Raw genomic sequence first — 22,966 nt, 5'->3', positions numbered from 1 at the left:
CCACTAGCAGTGTATAAGTGTTCCTTTTGCTCCACAACCTCGCCAACATCTGTTATTTTTTTTACTTTAGATAATAGCCATTCTGACTGGTGTGAGATGATATCTCATTGTAGTTTTGATCTGCATTTCTCTAAGATCAGTGATGCTGAGCTTTTTTAAAACTATGTTTGTTGGCTACATGTATGCCTTCTTTTGAAATGTGTCTGTTCGTGTCCTTTGCCCACTTTTTAATGGGGTTGTTGGAAAACAAATTGAACATACTTTACAATATAACCCAGCAATTGCACTTCTTGGTATTTGCCCAAATGAGTCAAAAATATGTCTACACAAAAACCTTCACATGGATGTTTATAGCAGCTTATTCATAACTGCCAAAACTTGGAAGCAACCAAGAGGTCCTTTAGTAGGTAAATGGATAAACTGTGGTACATTCAGACAATGGAATATTATTCAGCACTAAAAATAAATGAGATACCAAGCCACAAAAAGACATAGAGGAAACTTAAATGCATATTACTACATGAAAGAATCCCATACAAAAATGGTGCATCCTGTGTAATTCCAACTATAGTATATGACATTCTAAAAAGGGAAAAACTATGGAGACAGTAAGAAGTCAGTGGTTGCCAGCAGTTAGCAAGGAGGGACAGAGGAACAGGCAGAGAACAGAGAATTTTTAAAGCAGTAAAAATACTCTACATGATAATGGTGGATGAATTTCATTATACATTTTTCCAAGCCCACAGAATGTACAACACTAAGAGTGAACTCTAATATAAACTAGACATTGTGGGTGATAACAACATGTCAGTTTAGGTTCATCAATTGTAACAAATGCACCACACTTGGGGGATACTGATAATGGGGAGACCATCCATGTGTAGGAGCAGGGGATCAGAACACAATGGGGGAAATCTCTGTACATTTCTCTCAGTTTTGTTGTTAATCTAAAACTGCTCTAAAAAAAAGTCTTAAAAATAAGAAAAAAATTAGTATTACAGAAAAGTCATCTAGCCTTTCTTTAACACTAAAGGGTTGGAAGTCTTTTATTTAATACTAATATTCCCTATAAGGAATCTGTACTCCATGTAAGGTTGCTGATTTTATATCTTAGGATGGGAAGAATCAAAATGGAATATCTGGTGGCCAGAAACCAAAATCACTTAAAATTAGCAGGGCTGACAGCAAAAGAACAAAGGAGTCCAGTCCATTTAAAGGAGCTCATACTATTTAGTTCCTGATAAATTGAGTATTATTTGGACATGTTGAGTCTGGGGAGCCATTAATTCATAATGCTACTCAAAAGGTAAATTATAAAAACATTTTTACTAATGGGATAAATATGGATACTTATCTTTAAAAAAAAAAAAAAGAAGAAGAAAATAAAGACATATGACCTAAAAGTATCAGGGCTTTCTTTTTCAGTGGAGCTCTGGAGTCAGAAAAACTGAACATGAATTTTGGTCCCCTACTCACATTGGGAAAGTGGTTTCAACTGCTGAAGCCTTTATTCCATTCCTGGTAGAATGAGGAAAATAAAACCTACGCCTACCATATAGAACTTTAGTTAATGTAGCTTTATAACGTGTTTTAATATCTGGGGTGGGCAGGCGGAATAGGCTCCACCTCAGTGGTTTCCTTGCTAATGTTATTTTCTGCATTTAAACGCACTACCATCTATACCGATGAATAAAACCATAGACCTATATGAAGGAAGCAGCTTTTCCTAAACAGAACACTCCAATAGACCATACAGATGTGTATCATTCCACCAATATTTATTAATCATCCAATATATTTCAGATTCTGAACAAGGCTGTGACCATGCCTTACCAGGACATGCAGAACTTATACACAATCTTAAACAAGCTGAAGCACAAAATCAATATTTTGGTTGGAAAAAGTTTTCTGTATTTTAATAACATGATGGAATAAATGCTATTCATCATTCACATACTCTATATTCTCTGATGGGATTGACCTGATTTACACTGAAAATACTCAAAATCTTACACCTATTCTCCAAAGTGAAATTGCCTATCAAACGAGATGCAGCTATGATTATAATCAAGTACCGACATTCTTCACAAAAACATATGCTATGCTTTGCGCTGAGAGCAGCAGAAATAATAAGCACATAGCATAAGTAATGTTTCTCAAGCAACTACATTATCAATCTTCAGAATGAGTGATAAAAGTTGAATGAAATTTTTCCTTATGATTACCAACAGAAAATGCTATTGAGAGAGCTCACAGACTCCCTTTTGTGTAGTATATTTCTTGTTTTAATGCATTTCCACTTAATCTAAAGAATAGAAGCTTTAGATACAAAAAGTCTTTTTAAAAAGGCAAAATGTGAAAAATAAACTAAATTAGCAAGATGATCAATACAAATTATTTGTAGTACTTTGCAAATTAGTGTAATCTATACATACAAATTTAAATACATACTCAGCTATAGTAAGTCAAAGGGTACCTAACTTGCATTTTGTTGTGTATCAATTAGCACAACAGAAAAAAAGCAAATATTTTAGATACTCAATATACTTATCAATTAAATATAATACATACATACTCCTTTAAAAATCTTCTAAGTAATGAACATATACCATTTAAATAGCCCTAGTACTGTAATGATGGTTAAACCAGAACAGTGATAAAAATTTCATTCATCTGCTTTCATTCATTTCACCTAAGGTAGTAACCTCTTCTCCTAGGCATATTTCTGTCAGTTAAGCAAACCAGTCTATGCACAGCACCACACATCGTGAATTCTTTCAGTTTTATCTTTTTATATCAATAATATGATAAACCTTGACGGATTCTCCTATTTTCACAACCTCCGTATAAAAGGATAGTAACACAAGCACCTCCAGGAATCTGTTGATTTTGTTGTGATATTGAATATTATATTGAATTAATCTTACCATAATATTGTAGATTGAGGCAATATATATTAATGAAGGAGCCTTTGTGATTGATTATCTGTTTGGAAAGATGTGTTTACATGTTTGTGTTTTACAAGGTCTGTATTTAAAATGTGTAAAAAATCCTAAAAATATAGAAGCAACAGTGATTAACTTATTCTGTCTACATTGAACTTAGAGAAAATACAGATGATTTTTATACACAATGAGATTGTTATTAAAAATAAAGTATATGCCCCAATATTTTTAAGTATATTAAATCTTAATTTCTCAGTAATGTCATGTGTGTCCCACCTTCTATGTCCATGAGGTTTATGATTCCGAGCCTAAATGACTACAAATCTGCAAAATAGAAACAAACATTTGAATAGTTCCTGTCATTCCTGAGGTTTATGTCAATTGGTATTCCCGTGGAGTTCTCCCAGAAAACAATTCATCAACAAAGAAGAAAAGGTACACAGGGGGCAAACGGAAAAAATAAGTAATCCCAATTGTGCTCTATTTCTGTTTGATTCTACCTTTCACTTCTGTCTATAATTATGTCCTTTGGGAGAAACAGCAGGTTAAGCACAAGCCCTGGATTCATGGGTGAATTGTGCACCAGAGTAGAGCATTAAAACAAGTAGCCGATATGGCGCAGTCATAGCTTGCAACTGTAAAACTCTCAAAGTCATGTCTGCTCTAGAATTCCTTAACAATGATGAGTGTGAAAATGACTGCTGGGTGGTGACAACTTCTCAATAACAGCATCCTTAAGATATTCTTGATGTGGTCCCTGATGTCTTCCCCATATTCTCCAGAGTACTGCTGTTTAAGGATTCTGGGTATTCTGAACATTTTGAAGTTACAACCAACTAAAGGTGTTCTTGGCATGAAAAGAGTTAAAAATCTCCTCTTTTTCTACAGTTTAATATCCAGTTAAATAGAAATTAACTCAAATGTTTCTAAGTCATTTTCCAGTTAACTAGGGCTTAAGAAAAAAACTGCTCTAGTCATTGTGTTTAATTTTACTTTAGGACATATGAACCTATAAGTGCCATAAAATCATCATTTTGGAGTCTACATAAAGCTATATTGTCTTGGTAAGAAATTGCGAAGAAACTGTATTGACTCTAAAGTACACTCTGGAGTACTGTCCAAAAGAGTATTCTATGTTGATGAAAATTTTCTGTATCTACAATGGTAAACATAGTAGCTACTGAACATCTGAAATTTGGATAGTACAAGTAAGAAACTGAATTTTTAGTTTATTTAATTATGACTAATTTTATTTTAAATTGAAAAAGCCACATGTGAGTAGTGGTTACCACATTGAATAGCACAACTCTTGAAGTTGATTTTCATTTTATTTTCCATATGAGATTATGCCAGGATATGTTGTGATATCCTTTAGGTACCTAGATGGTTAATGGTTGATTGATTGTGATTAAAAACACTATTTCCCTAAACAAGTGGGTATCTTTGGAGAAAGCACTGGTGGAGGATAAAAGTTTAAGCTGTTGCCAGTCACTAAGGCCTTACTTTATCAGATCCTTTTCCCTAATGACTAGTTGAGAATGAGTTAAACTAAACAAGAGGCAGTTCCAGAGAATATGAGTCACAATGTGGAAGGACAGGAAGCAAGTCTTGTGTGGCTAGGATTTAGAAATACGGAGCATCAGTGGGAAGCTAGGGAACAGACACTCTGAGAAAAAAGAACTCTGAGAAGGAAAATGGAAAGGGTGATCAAAGGCAACATTCATCTATTTCACAGTTTAATTCATTCTGCTCTATTTTATATCCTTCTCTTATTAATGAAGGATGTTGCTGGTACTGTTCTTATAAAGTGTCGATGCAAGACTGAAAATGTCAGTCCCTGGCTTAATATCCTTTCCAAATTGAGAACACCTGTAGAAAAATCAACTGTTCATGCACTTTACACTGTTCAGATCTTTTTGCTTTGCTAGTTATATAATGACATACTCAAAAGTTGGTCAGAAAAATGTTAAACCAAGATCATTCCTTCTGCTATACTTTGATATTTATAGTCTTTAAAATTTTTACCAAAGAGCCTTATTTTTTCCCTTGGTGCTTTATCAATATGATTTACATTTTTCATTCTATGAAGGAACAAGAACATGCGCAATATAGGAAGGAGGGAAAGATGGAGGAGGAGAAAGGAAGGAGAGAAAGAGGAGGGAGATGTGAAAAAAATAAGGTAAAGGGGGAAGGGAAAGAGGAAAGGGGATGGAAGGAGTGTGGAGAAGGGGACTGACAGGACAGAAGAGGAGGAATGGAGGAAAGAGATCAGAAAAGAGAAAAAGTGACAAAAAAAAAAAAGAAAGTAAAAGAGAAGAAACAGTTTGCTAAAGGCTCTTGTGTCATTCACACTGACAGTACTAAAACCAATATGCTTCTGTGTTTCATGATTCAAAAGAACATTTAAGTGATAAAGGGATAACTGTGGAGGTACCTGACAATTTAGCCAAATAAAAATCCAGCTTTCATCACTATAGAAAATTGTAAATGACTACAAGTTTTCTCTTTTTTGATTTTTTTTTTTTTTTGAGACGGAGTCTCACTCTGTTGTCCAGGCTGGAATGCAGTGGCACAATCTTGGCTCTCTGCAACCTCTGCCTCCCGAGTTCAAGCAATTCTTCTGCCTGAGCCTCCCTAGTAGCTGGGACTACAGGTGCCCACCACCACGCCTGGCTAACTTTTTGTATTTTTAGTAGAGACAGGATTTCACCGTGTTAGCCAGGATGGTCTCGATCTCCTGACCTCCTGATCCACCCGCCTCGGCCTCCCAAAGTGCTGGGATTACTGGCATGCGCTACCACGCCCAGGCTTGGTTTTTGTATTTTTATAAAGTGCAGGTGTTCAGCATGTCCCTTCCTGAACTTTACAATATTCACATAGCTTTGGCAAATGGGATGTGAAACAACATTCAAAATGAAATTAATGTTGAAAGAATAGTATCATTCATAACTAGACTATTTTTCAAGTAGATATTGATCTTATGCAGTGGGATGTGCTATTAAAGAGCATAAACTACACCTTTTAAATTTAACAATACATAATGCCATCGAGGAAAATCCCATCACCGAACACCATTCCAGACTTTTCTTATCAGGATATTATAAAAACACTACTTGACTATTATGACTACCAAGCAAAAGTACGGTAAGAACACTTTGTCCCTTTTCTTTGCAGACAGGAAAAATCCATTGAATATGAAGGCCAAAATCTCTGAGAAGGAGTGCTTCATCTAGAGAGACAAGCAGGGGCACATATCACAATAGCTAACAGGAGAGATATATTGGGTCCTGATGAAAACTAATATAGGAAGAAATGGGCTGAATTTTTTCTGCACCCTGGATGAGAAATGATTAAATTTAAAGGGTTTTTTAATTAACTTAGTTGTGACCTTGCCTGCTATTCCATATTTGAAGATCTGGTGGTGGGAAAGTATGTAGAAACTTCAAAATATGCTCAGGAATGCATGATTAAAAAATAGAAACTCTTACTATTGATAAAAAGAGAAGAGCATCCAACTTCTCAATTTAAGGGGACTTCTAAAGTAAAGAAGGGCCGTTTAATACTCTCTAAAGAAGGCACAAAATTCCTATAGAACCAAGACTCTTGGTTGATACCGCCTCTGCATCAGCACCAAAATTCTCCCTCTAACCATAGGTGGTTCCAAGGTGGCACCTTGGTAAACTGCAGCCTGCCTGAATGAGGTAAAGTGATCCCATCTCCAAATCAACCCACACAAGGAAGGCCAGGAGTAGGAGTCTATATCAAGTCAAAATTCTTTAATGCTTTCCCAAGCTCAAGCCATGACCCCCAAATATGCCCACAAGTCATATACCAGGTAAACAATACTGTTCAGCCCATTGCCCTTTCCTCATTAACTCCCCCAAAGCCCAAAAGACAGTCATGTATGTACTTTTCATTCACTTTTACAAAAAACAACTGTAATGTGAACACCATACACATTACACCTTGTTACAAATATTTTAAGCCCTATATTTAGGTTAGAAATATTAAGACTTAGAAATTCATAAGTATTAGAAAGTATAACTAAAATGGACTATTCTCACTACCTTCAGTTTAATGTGTCTCAGTATGTGTTTCCTCCTGTTTTTTCATCGAAGCGTCCATTGACCCCAACTGAAGCTCTCTCTGTCTCTGAGTCACTCATTGTTTGGCTGTATCTATTTATTACATTGCTTCATCCATCACCAAAGTTCCTACTCTGCATTGGGCTTCCCCCCCGTCTGTAAGACTGACTCAACACTCACATGACTAAGATAGTAATGTGAGGAAAAAAATAATGTCAGACTCATTCTAGGCATGGAAGAAGCAAGCCACTATGCCTATTAGGGACAGCATGGTTTCCATGTGAAACAAACAAGATTAATCTACCTCCCATAATGCAACTACCTTTTTTCAAAACTCGTGGACATTGTCAGGCTGCTTAACAAATATAACCTCCAACAGCTGCATAGCAGATCCATGCATCTATATGGTATATATTTGCACATGCTGCTTTTCCATCTGCAGGACATGACATATGCCAATTGATTGGCTTAGAGTAGGCTTGAAGAGGAGTCAGAGTGTTGGCAGACACCTTATGTCTATTCTTTGCTTTCCATGTTTTCCTTTTGCTCTCAGGCTTTTAGGCTTTGCTCTTTTGGATCCTGCCTACTAAATTATTCATTTAACTTCAAGTGGTCATTTGTGGCTAACGAGGCTGAGATTTTTGTGAACATATAACTTGCACTTAGTCCAAACTGATTAGATGTCAGTAATCAACCTAAAGGCTTTACTTTAATTGCAATTATATCCTCCATTTCACATGTTAAAAGTAGAGTTCGTATCAGGTGATGGGAACTAAGCAGAGTCCAAGTCAACCTGAAAGAAGCCAGAAGATTCATCCACAACTAGCAATGTGATTTGAAAGGATCAGTGCAATGTGCAAGTATAAGGCACCTTGTTCAAAATATATTCAGAATTTTAATATAGCAAACTCAGGTAATTAAACCAAATATGAGACCCTTCTGTGAGACACACCCATGAAGAGAGTCCTGGATTTGTCAAAGAAAACATAAGACATTTTTGCCATTTCTTTTAAATGTTAATCATGCTCATTATAAAAACTATTATGTTGGCAATATTTTCTTCAAAGTCAATAGTATCTTCATCAAAAAATTTCTTTTTAGAATTTACGAAGACTTTTTTCTTCCTTTTCGATTGGTCTCAGAAAACAAGCTTTGAGGTTCTATTCATAACATAAAGTTTAATTCAGTTTCAAAAAATAATTGCCTGATACCCTTCTTGCCTTTCCAAATCTTACTGTAAATACTAAAGTATGAAAATAAAGCCTATAAATGATAGATTCATGGCTAGATTTGGGAAACTCTAAATCTTAAACTTAGCAGTGAACACCTGACAGTAACGAAGCCATAAGTGCTCACCCTAGGAATAGCATGGCCACTGAACAATGTTCTCCATAATAAAGCCATAATCAATACCCTACAAAGCAAAATGTGGTGCTATACTATGATTCACACTACTAGCCAAATTTTATCAAACTGTGTCTTAAAACAAGGAACTCTACAACTTACTACCCTCCATCTCTTCATAAAAGTAAAAACAGATTCCTCTAAATGAAAGCTGGAATTCGCATGACCAAACTAATAAAACCTAATAAAAACTATGTTTTACTAATTTTTTAATGTAAGAATTAATAATTATCATAGGCTACTTCACTTTTCTTGATTTCACCTTACTCTAAGAACATGTCTAAAGTAAACATCATTCCATTTTGAACAAAGTGCTTTATCCAACAGACTGATCATGCTAGACAGAAAGTTTGCACCAGGTGGCAGAAACAAAAGAAAAGTAACTGTAATATCACTTTACACAATAAATGTAACCTTCCAAAAATTTTTTGTAATATTATTACGATGGCATCTACAGCTATATAAAAAGGGAACTATGGACATATCTGCTTTAAAAAATGCTAGATAATCTTCTGAACTTGGAATAATTTAAACTAACATTCTTTAAAGAATATTTATGGAAATAATTGCTTATTTTAGTTTACATATCATATATACTTGTGTTAAAATAATTTATCTCATAAAACTAACTCCAAAAAAATGTATTTGAATCTTCAGAAGCTTGTATCTCTTTCTTTTTGGCTGTCTCCCTTGTTCCATTTCTATTTTACTTCTCCCAATTCAGTTCATCCTCTGATATGATTTGGCTGTGTCCCCACCCAAATCTCACCTTGAATTGTAATAATCCCCATGTGTCAAGGATGGGACCAAGTGAAGATAAATGAATCATGGGGGCAGTTTCCCCCATACTGTTCTCCTGGTAGTGAATAAGTCTCACGAGATCTGATGGTTTTACAAAACGGAGTTCCCCTGAACAAACTCTCTTGCCTGGCACCATGTAAGAAGTAACTTAGCTCCTCATTAGCCTTCCACCATGATTGTGAGGCCTCCCTAGCCATGTGGAACAGTGAACCAATTAAACCCTGTTTCCTTTATAAATTATCCAGTCTTGAGTATGTCCTTATTAACAGCATGAGAACAGACTAATATGTCCTCCTGCTGAAGATATGATGTCACCATTCTTCTAGGCATAGATCCATTGGATATCTAAGCTATCTTGGGCCACTTCCAGTCACTACAACTGTCAGTTCTTTTTTCATACCTATCCCTCTCCCTTCCATTTCAACTCCTTTACTTTGGGTTTTTATTACACTTTACCTGAAATATTATACAAATATCTTGATTTTTCTTGCCTCCATTTAACCCTGCAAAATAATCTGCACATCATGACTGATTAATCTTCCACAATACCTGTTTGATTTTGTCCCTTCCATGATAAAATATTCCTCATTAACAAAGTCCAAATTTCTTAGCTTGACATTCAGTGTGGTTCCTCAAAATCTGGTTTCCAACCAGACTATCTTCTTACCTGTTGCAAATACTGTAGTATGGTATTAATGAGCTTGGGCTGGAAATTCCCATTTCATTACTACAGAAAAGGCATAGTGATGTTACCTGCAGGAGTAATTGAGGGAGTTGCAAATCTTGTGACAGCTGGAATATGGCTGGTAATACAGAAAAGGAGTGATATTAGTCCTCTCTTTAAAAGAGGAAAATATGAACTTAGGAATGCAACTTTCCTAAGAAGGAAATGGGCTTTTATTAGAAGGAAATGATAAAGCAAATCTCTTAGACCTAAAAGTATTTTTTTCCCAGATATGTACTATGAAATGTCTTGATTCCTACTGATATGGTTTGGATATGCATGTCCCCACCACAAATCTCATGTCAAAATGTAACTACTAATGTTGGAAGAGGAGCTTGGTGGGAGGTGATTAGATCATGGAGGCAGAGTTCTCACGAATGGTTTAGTACCATCTCCCCTTGGTACTGTAGAGTGAGTGAGTTTTCATGAGATCTGGTTGTTTGAAGGTGTATAGCACCTCCTCCCTCTCTCTCTTCCTCCCACTCTAACCATGTAAGACTTGCCTATTTCCCCTTCACCTTCCACCATGATTGAAAGTTTCCTGAGGCTCCCCAGAAGCTCTCATGCTTCCCGTACAGCCTGCAGAACTGTAAGCCAATTCAACCTGTTTTCTTTATAAATTTCCCAGTCTCAGGTATTCATAGCAGTGCAAGAACAGACTAATACAGCTACTAATAAGAAAGCTGAATTTATGAGATCTAAAACAAAGTATGTTGACCTACTGATTAATCAAACTGACGTGACAGTCCTGAAACCACCCAATGGGTTCTTCCCACCCACTGCACAAAGCCAATTCACTAAGACCACAGCATTGCAATAAAGATTTTAATAGACACGAGGTCAGCTATACCATGTGGGAGATAGAGTTATTACCAAATTAATCTCCTTGAAAATTCAGAGGCTAGGGTTTTTCAAGGATAGTTTGGTGGGACAGGGAGTCAGCTTTTGGGTGGGGCCACGGGACAGATGGGCAGGGGTAGACCGTCCTCAGAAATGTAAAAAGATATCTCAAAAGGTCAATTTTAGGTGCTATAATAGTGATGTTATCTGCAGGAGTAACTGGGGGAGTTGCAAATCTTGTGACCTCTAGAATAATGGCTGCTAATTGTTTATGTGTACACCTTAGCAGAATTCAGGATCTTCATCTCTTCTTAATCTGGTGGTCTAAAGTTAGCTTGGCCCTGGCACAGAATAATTAAGGGTAGTTTGGAGGTTAAAGGCCAGATGGGGGTTGGTTATATCAGATCTCCTTCATGTCATAATTTTCTCATGTTTTATTTTTTACAAAGGTGGTTTCAGTCCCAAGTAAGACCAACTTTAATTCTGTTCTGCTATTCATCCTTAATGGTGTGTTCCTGAATGAAGATTTTCTGGCAGATAAGGGGCCTCTTACTAGTAAATAATCTTACTTAGTTCTTATTTACCCACGAAAATTGCAAACTCTCATATATTTATAGGCATCAGAGTTTTGTAAGCCCCCTTTTAGATAACTGTGAAAAGCCATTAAACATTCTATCAAAATCTCCCATCCTTCAAGCCCTAGCTCAATTTCCTTTCCATAAAGCCTTCCCTGTTTGCTTCTTGCTAGGTTACAAGAGGCTTGAGAACAAAGTGAAGTGTGGATTCAACAAACATTTATAGAACAGGTACTGTGCTAACAATTTACCCCTCAGTTATACTCACACTTGTATATACAGAACAATCTCTGGACTAAAACACCAAAAAATGGTTTAAAATACTTGTTTCTGGGGAAAAGGTAAGGATAAATACAGATCTTAAAAAAAGCAAAATATAATTTTCCTTGGGAAAAAGGGAACGACACATTACCATTTACTTTACAAAACTTGTCATGGTGAGTCTTTCTCTGCCCTTTGAAATGTAAGTAAATCTTCTTAAAAGCTAAATAAGCTTCTCGCCAGCTTTTCAACCCAAGGATGAAAAGAATCTTGGGAGAATATCTTTCTCAAAGACCTAGAAGTCATCTCTTTTAAATGTAATCATCAAAGAAGGTAGTGTCCCTATCTCCCAGTTTCTGTGGGAAGGCAGGAGTCTAACTTTGGTGGGTGCCTGGCTCCAAGTTACAAACTTGTCTTCTGTCAAAAAGATATAAAAAGTTCCTTGGACACAGGCAATTAGTGAACAGAGACAGTCATTCAAATTACCAGGTGAGTTTAGGATGAACTATGTATGCAAACGGTACTGTCAAGTCCTCTTACTTAAGGAATAGTTATCATTTATCTTGAGAACATGTATCTAATGGGTTGTGTCTCCTAAGCTATACAAAACATTGAGATTTCTTTATGTCTCTGTATTTCTTTAGCTGATTGCCTGTGGTATATATCACATTCTGGTTTAATGCTTATCAATTATAAAATTGTTTTGCTTCGTGAAGCATGTCCTGGGTTGGCAGGATATATTGTTTTAAATTATATTTCCCCAAAACTCATTGGAGATTACTGTATCATTTAAATTTGTAAATGTGCAAATGTTTTAACTTCTCAATAAAATGAAAGGAATCAATTAAGAAAAGAAAGAATAAGGAGGGAAATTATGGAAGAAGAAGGAAAAAGAAGGAAAGAAGAGGGAGGTAGGAAGAAAACCAAAGAGCAGGCTAATGGCAAAAACTCAACAAAAAGCACTTCCACTTAGGGAAGAAAAGACCTCCAAAAAAAAATAATAATAATAAGAGTTTCCAACAGGACTCTAGAATCAGGCTTTAGAGACTGAACGTACTGTCTGCGAAGTACTTAAAGGGCAGAATAATCAAGCCAATATCCCATAAAAACTAAAACTCCTTCTCAAAACAACTCACGCCTGTAATCCCAGCACTTTGGGAGGCCAAGGCAGGATAGATTGCCTGAGGTCAGGGGTTCGAAACCAGTGAGGCCAACATGGTGAAACCTCGTCTCTACTAAAAATACAAAAATTAGCTGGGCGTGGTGGCAGGCACCTGTAATCCCAGCTACTCAGGAGGCTGAGGCAGGAGAATCGCTTGAACTCGGGAGGCAGAGCTTGCAGTGAGCTGAGGTCACGCCTTTGCACTCCAGCCTGGGTGACAAGAGCGAGACTTCATGTCATAACAAAACAAAACAAAACAAAAATTGTAATGCATAAAAATAACAGATGCAATTTTAAAAGGAAATCAATTCCATTGACATATATAATTTTTTATTCATTATATTAACTAGTGAGATCTAGCAGTGAGCCTAATAACTCTCACAATTCAGACACAGTGATAAGCATACATGATGTAATGTGGTATGAAAATATCTGTAATTTCTATAAGTGACAAAGTCTTAGGTATCATATGCACTGTGGTTTGTATTTAATAATATTAATAACTAAAGTGCTAAATTTCAAATAGAACTTTGTAAAATAAAGAACTATTTTTTTTCCCTCATCCACGTCCACAGACACCCTGAATTCTACATATGAATCCCCATGAACTCTAGGTTAAGGACCTCTGTGGGAATTGTAACAGAAATCAGGATGAGTTCTGCTACCAGAAAAACTAGGCAAGTCTACCACAAGAGCCAAGAAGCTTCTGCTCCAAGAAGATAAACTATTTGCTTTGCATGTTCTAAAGGGCCACCTACATCTGCATATTGTCCTCCCTCTAGTATAATGACTTGACCTAGCACTCATAGAGTCGGAACCTTACAATCTTACAAACCTGCAAGATTACCCGAATACTCAGTCTAACTGAAAAATACACAGCAGCTTATAATACTGTATAATCTAGATTAATGGTTTGGAACATTTAGTGTGCTTAAGGATCACCTGGGAAGGCTTATTTTTGAAAATGATTCATGATCCCATCATCAGAGTATGTCTAAATTGGGGAACAGAAATCTTCACTTTTAACTATCACCCAAAGTGATTCTTATGCAAGTGGTTAGTCACCAAACATTTGAGAAACAACAACAGAATTAAGAGTTCCCAAAGTCAACAAACAGAAGAACTTAAGGAAATATAATTAGTATAATTAATATTCTAAAAGAGATTTAAATGTTTATCACAGCTATAAGAACAGCCAGACCGGGCACGGTGGCTCATGACTGTAATCCTAGCAGTTGGAAGGCTGAGGTGGATCACGAGGTCAGGAGTTCAAGACCAGCCTGGCCAAGATGGTGAAACCACGTCTCAACTAAAAATAAATTTTAAAGAAAAATTAGCCAGGCGTGGTGGCGGGTGCCTGCAGTCCCAGCTACTTGGGAGGCTGAGGCAGAGACTTGCTTGTACCTGGGAGGCGGAGGTTGCAGTGAGCCGAGATCACGCCACTGCACTCCAGCCTGGGTGAAAGAGCAAGACTCTGTCTCAAAAAAGAAAAAGAAAAAAAAAAAAAACCACAGAAAACACCACCAGTATTCTTGGAAATTTAAAATGGTATTGCAAAAATAAAAACTAGACAGTTGAAGACTTAAAGAGCAGAATGAAAATAGCTAACATCAAAATCAGTGACCAGAAAAGAAAGCCAAAAATTCTCCCAGAATGGAAAGGATATGCAAAGTATGAGACAAAAATTAAAAGCCACAAGACTCATCCAGACAGGCCAACATTCATCTTAATAAGAGTTTTAGAAGAGGAAAAAAATGTGTCTCTGCCTAGAAAAGGGTCTGGAAAATATATACCAAGTCCTTAATTGCAGTTATCACTGGCAGTAAGAATTGAATGGAGGTAAAGTGAAAAGAGACATTAACTTTTTTCTTTATTTCCATAATTGTATAATTATAAGAATACATTCATGTATTCCTTATGAAATTAATTAATCTAGGCATGAATAAAATTATTGTCAAAGATACACCAGGAAAATGCTAATAAAAAGGAAGCCAAGAACATCAATATTAACACTAGACAAATTGAATCAGAGTAGACACTATTAAACAAAATAAAGAGGAACATTTTATAATAATAAAAGGTACCTTCCACCAGGAGGTCATAGGAATCAAGAAAACTTCTAAATCTAATAATATAGGGTGTTTTTGTTGTTGTTGTTGCTGTTGTTGTTGAGACAGAGTCTCACTCTGTCACCAGACTGGAGTGCAGTGGTGCGATCTTGGCTCACTGCAACCTCCACCTCCCAGGTTCAAGAGATTCTCTTGCCTCAGCTTCCCAAGTAGCTGGGTTTACAGGCACACACCATCGTGTCTGTCTAATTTTTGTATTTTTAGTAGAGATGGGGTTTCACCATGTTGGCTAGGTTGGTCTCAACCTCCTAATCTCGGGTGATCCACCTGCCTTGGCATCCCAAAGTGTAGGATTATAAGCATGAGCCACCGTGCAGACCTAATAGAGGTTTTTAAATGTATGGAACAAAATACCACTAGAAATACAAGGAGAAAATGGTATTTTGCTGTAATGTGAAAGACTTCAACTCACCTCTCTCAAACAGGTGAAACAGGAGTAAAAATGAAGACAATTTATTTATTACAATTAAGAATTTTTAAAACTTCCTCCCAAAGAGAGAATACACAATTTTTTAAAATATATATAAATATGGCTTTCAAAGCATGAATTAAGCCACAAAAAATTTCAGTGTTCCCCCCAAAAAATTCCAAACATTTTCCAAAATAAAGTCTATATTTGCTGACCAAAATTCAGTAAAACTAGAAATTAATTTTAAAGGATGACAAAAACAAACAAAAAACAATTTTAAAACACCAGAAACCAATTTAAAAAATTTTAAAACACACTTCTAGTAGTATAAGACAAAAAAAAACTAAGTTAAAGCTAACACCCGTTTTTTAAAAATACAGATAAAAGTACTGCTTATTAAACATAAGGTGTTCAGAGGAAAGCTAACACCCTGAATGAGTTTACAAAAGAAAAAAACCAAGTAAGAAAAACAGAAAAAGAGAGACTAAAAATTAACTAAATAAACATATTCAAGATATTATAAAAGATCAATAAATTAACCTAAGAAATTAGAAAATATAAGTTAATAAAAATAAAAGCAGACCAGGTGCAGTGGCTCACACCTGTAATCCCAGCACTTTGGGAGGGCAAAGCAGGTGGACCACAAGGTCAGGAGATTGACACCAATCTAGCTGACACGGTGAAACCCGTCTCTACTAAAAATACAAAAAATTAGCCAGGCATGATGGCATGAACCTGTAGTCCCAGCTACTTAGGAGGCTGAGGCAGAAGAATTGCTTGAACCTGGGAGGCAGAGATTGCAGTGAACTGAGATTGTGTCACTGCACTCCAGCCCAGGTGACAGAGTGAGATTCCATCTGAAAAATAAAAATAAAAATAAAAGCAGAACGTAATTAAAGTAATGAAATAGTAGTCTTAATTACTAAAAAGAAAATTCTTTACAGAGAAGAAAATTTAAAAAGTCAGATTTTTAAAATTCAAACTAAAACAAAAAAGAAGACACGTGTTCCTAATGTCGTTCATCTATTGCCTCTTTTTTGTAAATATCTGTGGAATACAACTTGACACTTTGATATATTTATGCATTGAGGAATGACTGAATCAAGCTAATTAACATGCACCTCACATACTTTTTTCTGGTGACTCTTTTATTGAGGTTTTCTTTTTCCATAGCTATTTGAAAGATATGCATTCTCTGTTGTGTGTGAAGTTCTATACATCAAATCAACTTTCCATACTGCATATGGGGGGGCTCAATAAAAAATAATAAACAAAAATAAAAACAGTTCTATTTTGAGGTCCTCTATAAATTTCAATCAGTAGTCAGTGTGAATTATCTGCTCCTATTATACAATCCCTTCATCAGCACTCATATTTATTTTTCCTTCATGCCTTTTCTCATTTTGCATTGCTCACAAGTATGCTCCCTAACTAACGCTAAATTAACACTAAGGCTAAACATCATCAAGGAGGCAGCATCCAAGAAAGCCCAACCTGTGTCATGTGAGTGAGAATCTAAAGGAAGTGTTGTGCTAGCTTTTAATGCTTGATTTATGGTATTCTCATCTCCTGAATAGGTATGCAATTTTTAGGACTGGAGGCTTTTTATTTTTACTTCTTTTCTAGCTCCCATGAAGCACATGACAATGTGGAAATAGAGAACGAGTAATTAATAAATATTGATGGTTAACTGATGGTCATGAGACTCATGATACAAACATTTTATAAGAATTTGTTTTTAAAACTTTGCTCTGGATTTGTTTTGGCTTTTTCAAGTTTTGGAGAAAAAAAAATTACTATATCTGGCTACCAGAGTTTTCTCCAAGCTTGACATCAGGTCCATATAATAGCAAACCTTGAACATTATCTATAATACCATGTACATCATGGGTCTAAGAGTCCCAAGAAGCCAAGAACAAACAAGGTCTAATAATCATTACTATCTATGTGTTTTATTTAATCATCAAGATAAAGGAGATGTTGTCCTCCTTTTATTGGGTAAATATTTATTAGATGCATTAAAACCTCACACCAGGTTCTAAAATACCAACAATTCATTGCTTTTTCAATAAATATGTTTTAAGCAATTACTATGTACCTGGCACCTTGCTAAGTAGTGACAATATAAATATGAATAAGGCATTATTCCTCTACTCATAGAACTCATCCAGTAGTAAAGACAGATGCATAAACAAATAAACATAATAAACTCAAGACTTAATTGTATTCCAACAGTGTCCATCATTTGTCACAAGAGCATTATTTGGAAAGAGTAATTGTTGGGAGGGCTCACAAAATACGTGTTCAAGTTGTAACTCTTCTAATTCCTGTTTATTTGACTTTGGACAAGTTATACAACCTGACAGAAGAGTAGTTTGCTCCTCTATAAAGTACACAATAACTCCTGACCTATGTGCTCTACAAAGCAATTTGATACTACTAATAAAATGTGCAGATAAACACCCTAAATAGTACAAATGTGAGACGCTAGTACCTTACATTTGTATTAAGCCAGTACCTAGCACAAGGGCTCACACAGACATTAATTACACAGAAAATAGAATTAATAAATATTTGTTAAATACAAACAGTACATTGTTGTAGCACTTATTCTCAGATTTACCACCCATTTTAACACACTTTATTAAATTTCATTAACTACCTCAAACGTAAGAGAATGTATGAATAAAGAACACAACACACATCCATCTACTAACCCAGCTTCAGAAAAACAGTATGCTCAGTAGCTTTAAAGCTCCTGATGTGTCTATGCAACCTCTTTCTCCCTACTCCTCCACTCCTCAATTTTGCATAAATCATTCTCTTCCTTCTCTTTATATCTTACTAGATATGCCAGTACCACGAGAACTGTGTTGTTTAGTTTTGCTTGTGTGAGCCTTTATATAAAAGTAAAAATGCTGTATGAATTCTTATATAGCTTGCTCTTTTATGGTAAAGCTTTATGTTTTGGTATCATTCATATTGATATGCATTACTATAATTTACTCATTTTTATTCTTTATGGCCTCATGTCTAAGTTTAAAGGGAGTGTTTTTAATTACTCAAATTTAACTATGAAGTTTACTGTAGAAATTTACAGAAACCCTTCATCAAGTTAAGAAAACTCACTTCTGTTCCTAGCTTTCTAGAAGTTTTAAATAAATTATATTGAATTTTTCAAATGTTTTCTGTATCTACTGAGATTATTATATAGTTTTTCTCTTTTAACTTGTTAATGAGGTGAATACCATCAGTAAATGTTCTAATGTTGAACTAACATTACATTCCTGGAATAAATTCAACTTTGTCATAACGACTTTTTTATCTAGTGCTAAACAATTTACTCATATTTTGTTTGAAATTTTTGCATCTCATTTCATAAATTAGATTGACATGTGAATTTCCTTACTTATCTCACCTGTGTAGTGTCGTTTCACACTTGCTTCACCAATTTCATGTAAGGAATTGGAGAGCTTTTTTTTTTTTCTATTCTCAGGACACTGCTATAAAAATACATTTACATATTCCTGGAAGAGTTTGTAGTATTCTATCACACTATCAGAGCCTCCTATTTGCTTTCAGTAAAAACTGTTAACTACTAATTCTATTTAATTATTTCATTCATATTATCTATACTTGAGTCAGTTTTGTCAATTTATATTTTCTTAGGAATTTTTCCATTTCATCCAAATTTTCACTTTTATCAGTATAAATTTGTTCATATTTTTAGTGTTTTAGTATTTATAATATTTAATATGTAGTCATAACCCTGTAGTTATGACTTCTCTTCTGACTTTCACTCTTACATGTTGTTTTTTTGTCTGCATTCAGTATTCCTAATTTATCTCACCAGCAGTTGGTCAATTTTATTGGTCTTTACAAATAATACACTTTTGGCTTTGTTGATCTTCTCTACTGTATCTTTGTTTGTCATTTAACTAATTTCTATTCTTACCTTTATTAATTTTTTCCTTCCGGGTTTTTTATATTGTCTATTTCATACACCAAGTGCAAACTTAGTTCCTTAATATCCAGCTTTCTTCTTTCCTAATATAAGCATGTATAGGTGAGAAATTTCCTTCTATGTACTCCCTTTAGCTATATCTCTCAAGTTTTGTTGTTATTATACATTATCATTATTTCTCAGTTATAAGTATTTTTTACTTTCAATTATAATTTATTCATGACCCAGTAGTTAATACAGATGTGGTTTTCAAAAAAGATTCCAAATAGTAGGGTAATTTCACTTATTTACCTAAATACATTTCTAGGTGGCCTATATAAAAGCGCTTGGAAAATCATTGACTCAGTATGCAGTCAATTTTTGTTGATTTTCCATGTGTCCTTGAAAAGAATGTGTTACAACCTCCTGGTGAATTTATTCTCTTATCAGTAGATAGTAACAGTCATTAGCATTTTTACTAGTATTGATATAGCTATACCAGCTTTCTTCAGTTAGAGTTTGTTGGATATCTTGTTATCCTTTGACTTTCAAACTATCTTGATTCTTAAGTTTTAGATGTGCTTTTTATAAACACCATATAGCTAGATTTTGTTTTACATTCTAAGCTGTCAGTCTTTTGTCTTTGGAGAGTTTAGGTTTTCTTTTTACATTTATGATGATTCCAAGAATATTTGGATTTATTTTATTATACTTTCTACTGTGTGTACATACTTCTTTTTCCATAGTGTTTTTTCCTCCATTCTTTTCTTCTTTTGGACACACTGAGTTTCTTATTTTCTCATTGCATTTTTCCTTTGCCATATTTGGCAATTATACAGTCTATGACTATACATTTTTAGTAGTTACTCTAGACATTTTAACATGCTTTTTAAGATAAATGCCTAACATAAGTCAATTTTTTTTTATTTATTTTTATTATACTTTAAGTTCTAGGGTACATGTGCATAATGTGCAGGTTTCTTACATATGTATACATGTGCCATGTTGGTGTGCTGCATCCATCAACTCGTCAGCACCCATCAATTCATCATTTATATCATGTATAACACCCCAATGCAATCCCTCCCCACTCCCCCCTCCCCATGATAGGCCCCGGTGTGTGATGTTCCCCTTCCCGAGTCCAAGTGATCTCATTGTTCAGTTCCCAACTATGAGTAAGAACATGCGGTGTTTGGTTTTCTCTTCTTGTGATAGTTTGCTAAGAATGATGGTTTCCAGCTGCATCCATGTCCCTACAAAGGACGCAAACTCATCCTTTTTTATGGCTGCATAGTATTCTATGGTGTATATGTGCCACATTTTCTTAATCCAGTCTGTCACTGATGGACATTTGGGTTGATTCCAAGTCTTTGCTATTGTGAATAGTGCCGCAATAAACATACGTGTGCATGTGTCTTTGTAGTAGAATATTTATAATCCTTTGGGTATATACCCAGTAGTGGGATGGCTGGGTCATATGGTACATCTAGTTCTAGATCCTTGAGGAATTGCCATACTGTTTTCCATAATGTTGAACTAGTTTACAATCCCACCAACAGTGTAAAAGTGTTCCTATTTCTCCACATCCTCTCCAACACCTGTTGTTTCCTGATTTTTTAATGATTGCCATTCTAACTGGTGTGAGATGGTATCTCATTGTGGTTTTGATTTGCATTTCTCTGATGGCGAGTGATGATGAGCATTTTTTCATGTGTCTGTTGGCTGTATGAATGTCTTCTTTTGAGAAATGTCTGTTCATATTCTTTGCCCACTTTTTGATGGGGTTGTTTGTCTTTTTCTTGTAGATTTGTTTCAGTTCTTTGTAGATTCTGGATATTAGCCCTTTGTCAGATGAGTAGATTGCAAAAATTTTCTCCCATTCTGTAGGTTGCCTGTTCACTCTGATGGTAGTTTCTTTTGCTGTGCAGAAGCTCTTTAGTTTAATTAGATCCCATTTGTCAATTTTGCCTTTTGCTGCTGTTTCTTTTGGTGTTTTAGACATGAAGTCCTTGCCCATGCCTATGTCCTGAATGGTACTACCTAGATTTTCTTCTAGGGTTTTTATGGTATTAGGTCTAACATTTAAGTCTTTAATCCATCTTGAATTAATCTTCGTACAAGGAGTAAGGAAAGGATCCAGTTTCAGCTCTCTACTTATGGCTAGCCAATTTTCCCAGCACCATTTATTAAATAGGGAATCCTTTCCCCATTTCTTGTTTCTCTCAGGTTTGTCAAATATCAGATGGCTGTAGATGTTGGTATTATTTCTGAGGACTCTGTTCTGTTCCATTGGTCTAGCTCTGTTTTGGTACCAGTACCATGCTGTTTTGGTTACTGTAGCCTTGTAGTATAGTTTGAAGTCAGGTAGCGTGACGCCTCCAGCTTTGTCCTTTTGACTTAGGATGGTCTTGGCAATGCGGGCTCTTTTTTGGTTCCATATGAACTTAAAAGCAGTTTTTTCCAATTCTGTGAAGAAACTCATTGGTACCTTGATGGGGATGGCATTGAATCTATAAATAACCTTGGGCAGTATAGCCATTTTCACAATATTGATTCTTCCTATCCATGAGCATGGTATGTTCTTCCATTTGTTAGTGTCCTCTTTTATTTCACTGAGCAGTGGTTTGTAGTTCTCCTTGAAGAGGTCCTTTACATCCTTTGTAAGTTGGATTCCTAGGTATTTGATTCTCTTTGAAGCAATTGTGAATGGAAGTTGATTCCTGATTTGGCTCTCTGCTTGTCTGTTACTGGTGTATAAGAATGCTTGTGATTTTTGCACATTAATTTTGTATCCTGAGACTTTGCTGAAGTTGCTTATCAGCTTAAGGAGATTTTGGGCTGAGACAATGGGGTTTTCTAAATACACAATCATGTCATCTGCAAACAGGGACAATTTGACTTCTTATTTTCCTAACTGAATACCCTTGATTTCTTTCTCTTGCCTGATTGCCCTAGCCGGAACTTCCAACACTATGTTGAATAGGAGTGGTGAGAGAGGGCATCCCTGTCTTGTGCCAGTTTTCAAAGGGAATTTTTCCAGTTTTTGCCCATTCAGTATGATATTAGCTGTGAGTTTGTCATAAATAGCTCTTATTATTTTGAGGTACGTTCCATCAATACGGAATTTATTGAGCGTTTTTAGCATGAAGGGCTGTTGAATTTTGTCAAAAGCCTTTTCTGCATCTATTGAGATAATCATGGGGTTCTTGTCTTTGGTTCTGTTTATATGCTGGATTACGTTTATTGATTTGCGAATGTTGAACCAGCCTTGCATCCCAGGGATGAAGCCCACTTGATCATGGTGGATAAGCTTTTTGATGTGCTGCTGAATCCAGTTTGCCAGTATTTTATTGAGGATTTTTGCATCGATGTTCATCAGGGATATTGGTCTAAAATTCTCTTTTTTTGTTGTGTCTCTGCCAGGCTTTGGTATCAGGATGATGTTGGCCTCATAAATGAGTTAGGGAGGATTCCCTCTTTTTCTATTGATTGGAATAGTTTCAGAAGGAATGGTACCAGCTCCTCCTTGTACCTCTGGTAGAATTCAGCTGTGAATCCATCTGGTCCTGGACTTTTTTTGGTGGTAGGCTATTAATTGTTGCCTCAATTTCAGAGCCTGCTATTGGTCTATTCAGGGATTCAACTTCTTCCTGGTTTAATCTTGGAGAGTGTAAGGTGTCCAGTAAAT

General features: G+C 35.6%; 1 protein-coding gene across 2 annotated transcripts in view; it reads right to left on the bottom strand.

Annotated features, from left to right (window-relative positions):
• The window catches only part of CTNNA3 (catenin alpha 3), a 1,797,749-nt gene that overhangs the window by 1,301,955 nt on the left and 472,828 nt on the right, over positions 1-22,966 (bottom strand). The gene's annotated exons all lie outside the window — the stretch shown is intronic.

Source organism: Trachypithecus francoisi, unplaced genomic scaffold (assembly GCF_009764315.1).
Source record: "Trachypithecus francoisi isolate TF-2019V2 unplaced genomic scaffold, Tfra_2.0 Lachesis_group9, whole genome shotgun sequence".
Lineage (NCBI taxonomy): Eukaryota > Metazoa > Chordata > Mammalia > Primates > Cercopithecidae > Trachypithecus > Trachypithecus francoisi.
The sequence above is the reverse complement of the archived record's forward strand: the minus strand, read 5'-3'. Positions and strand labels throughout refer to the sequence as shown.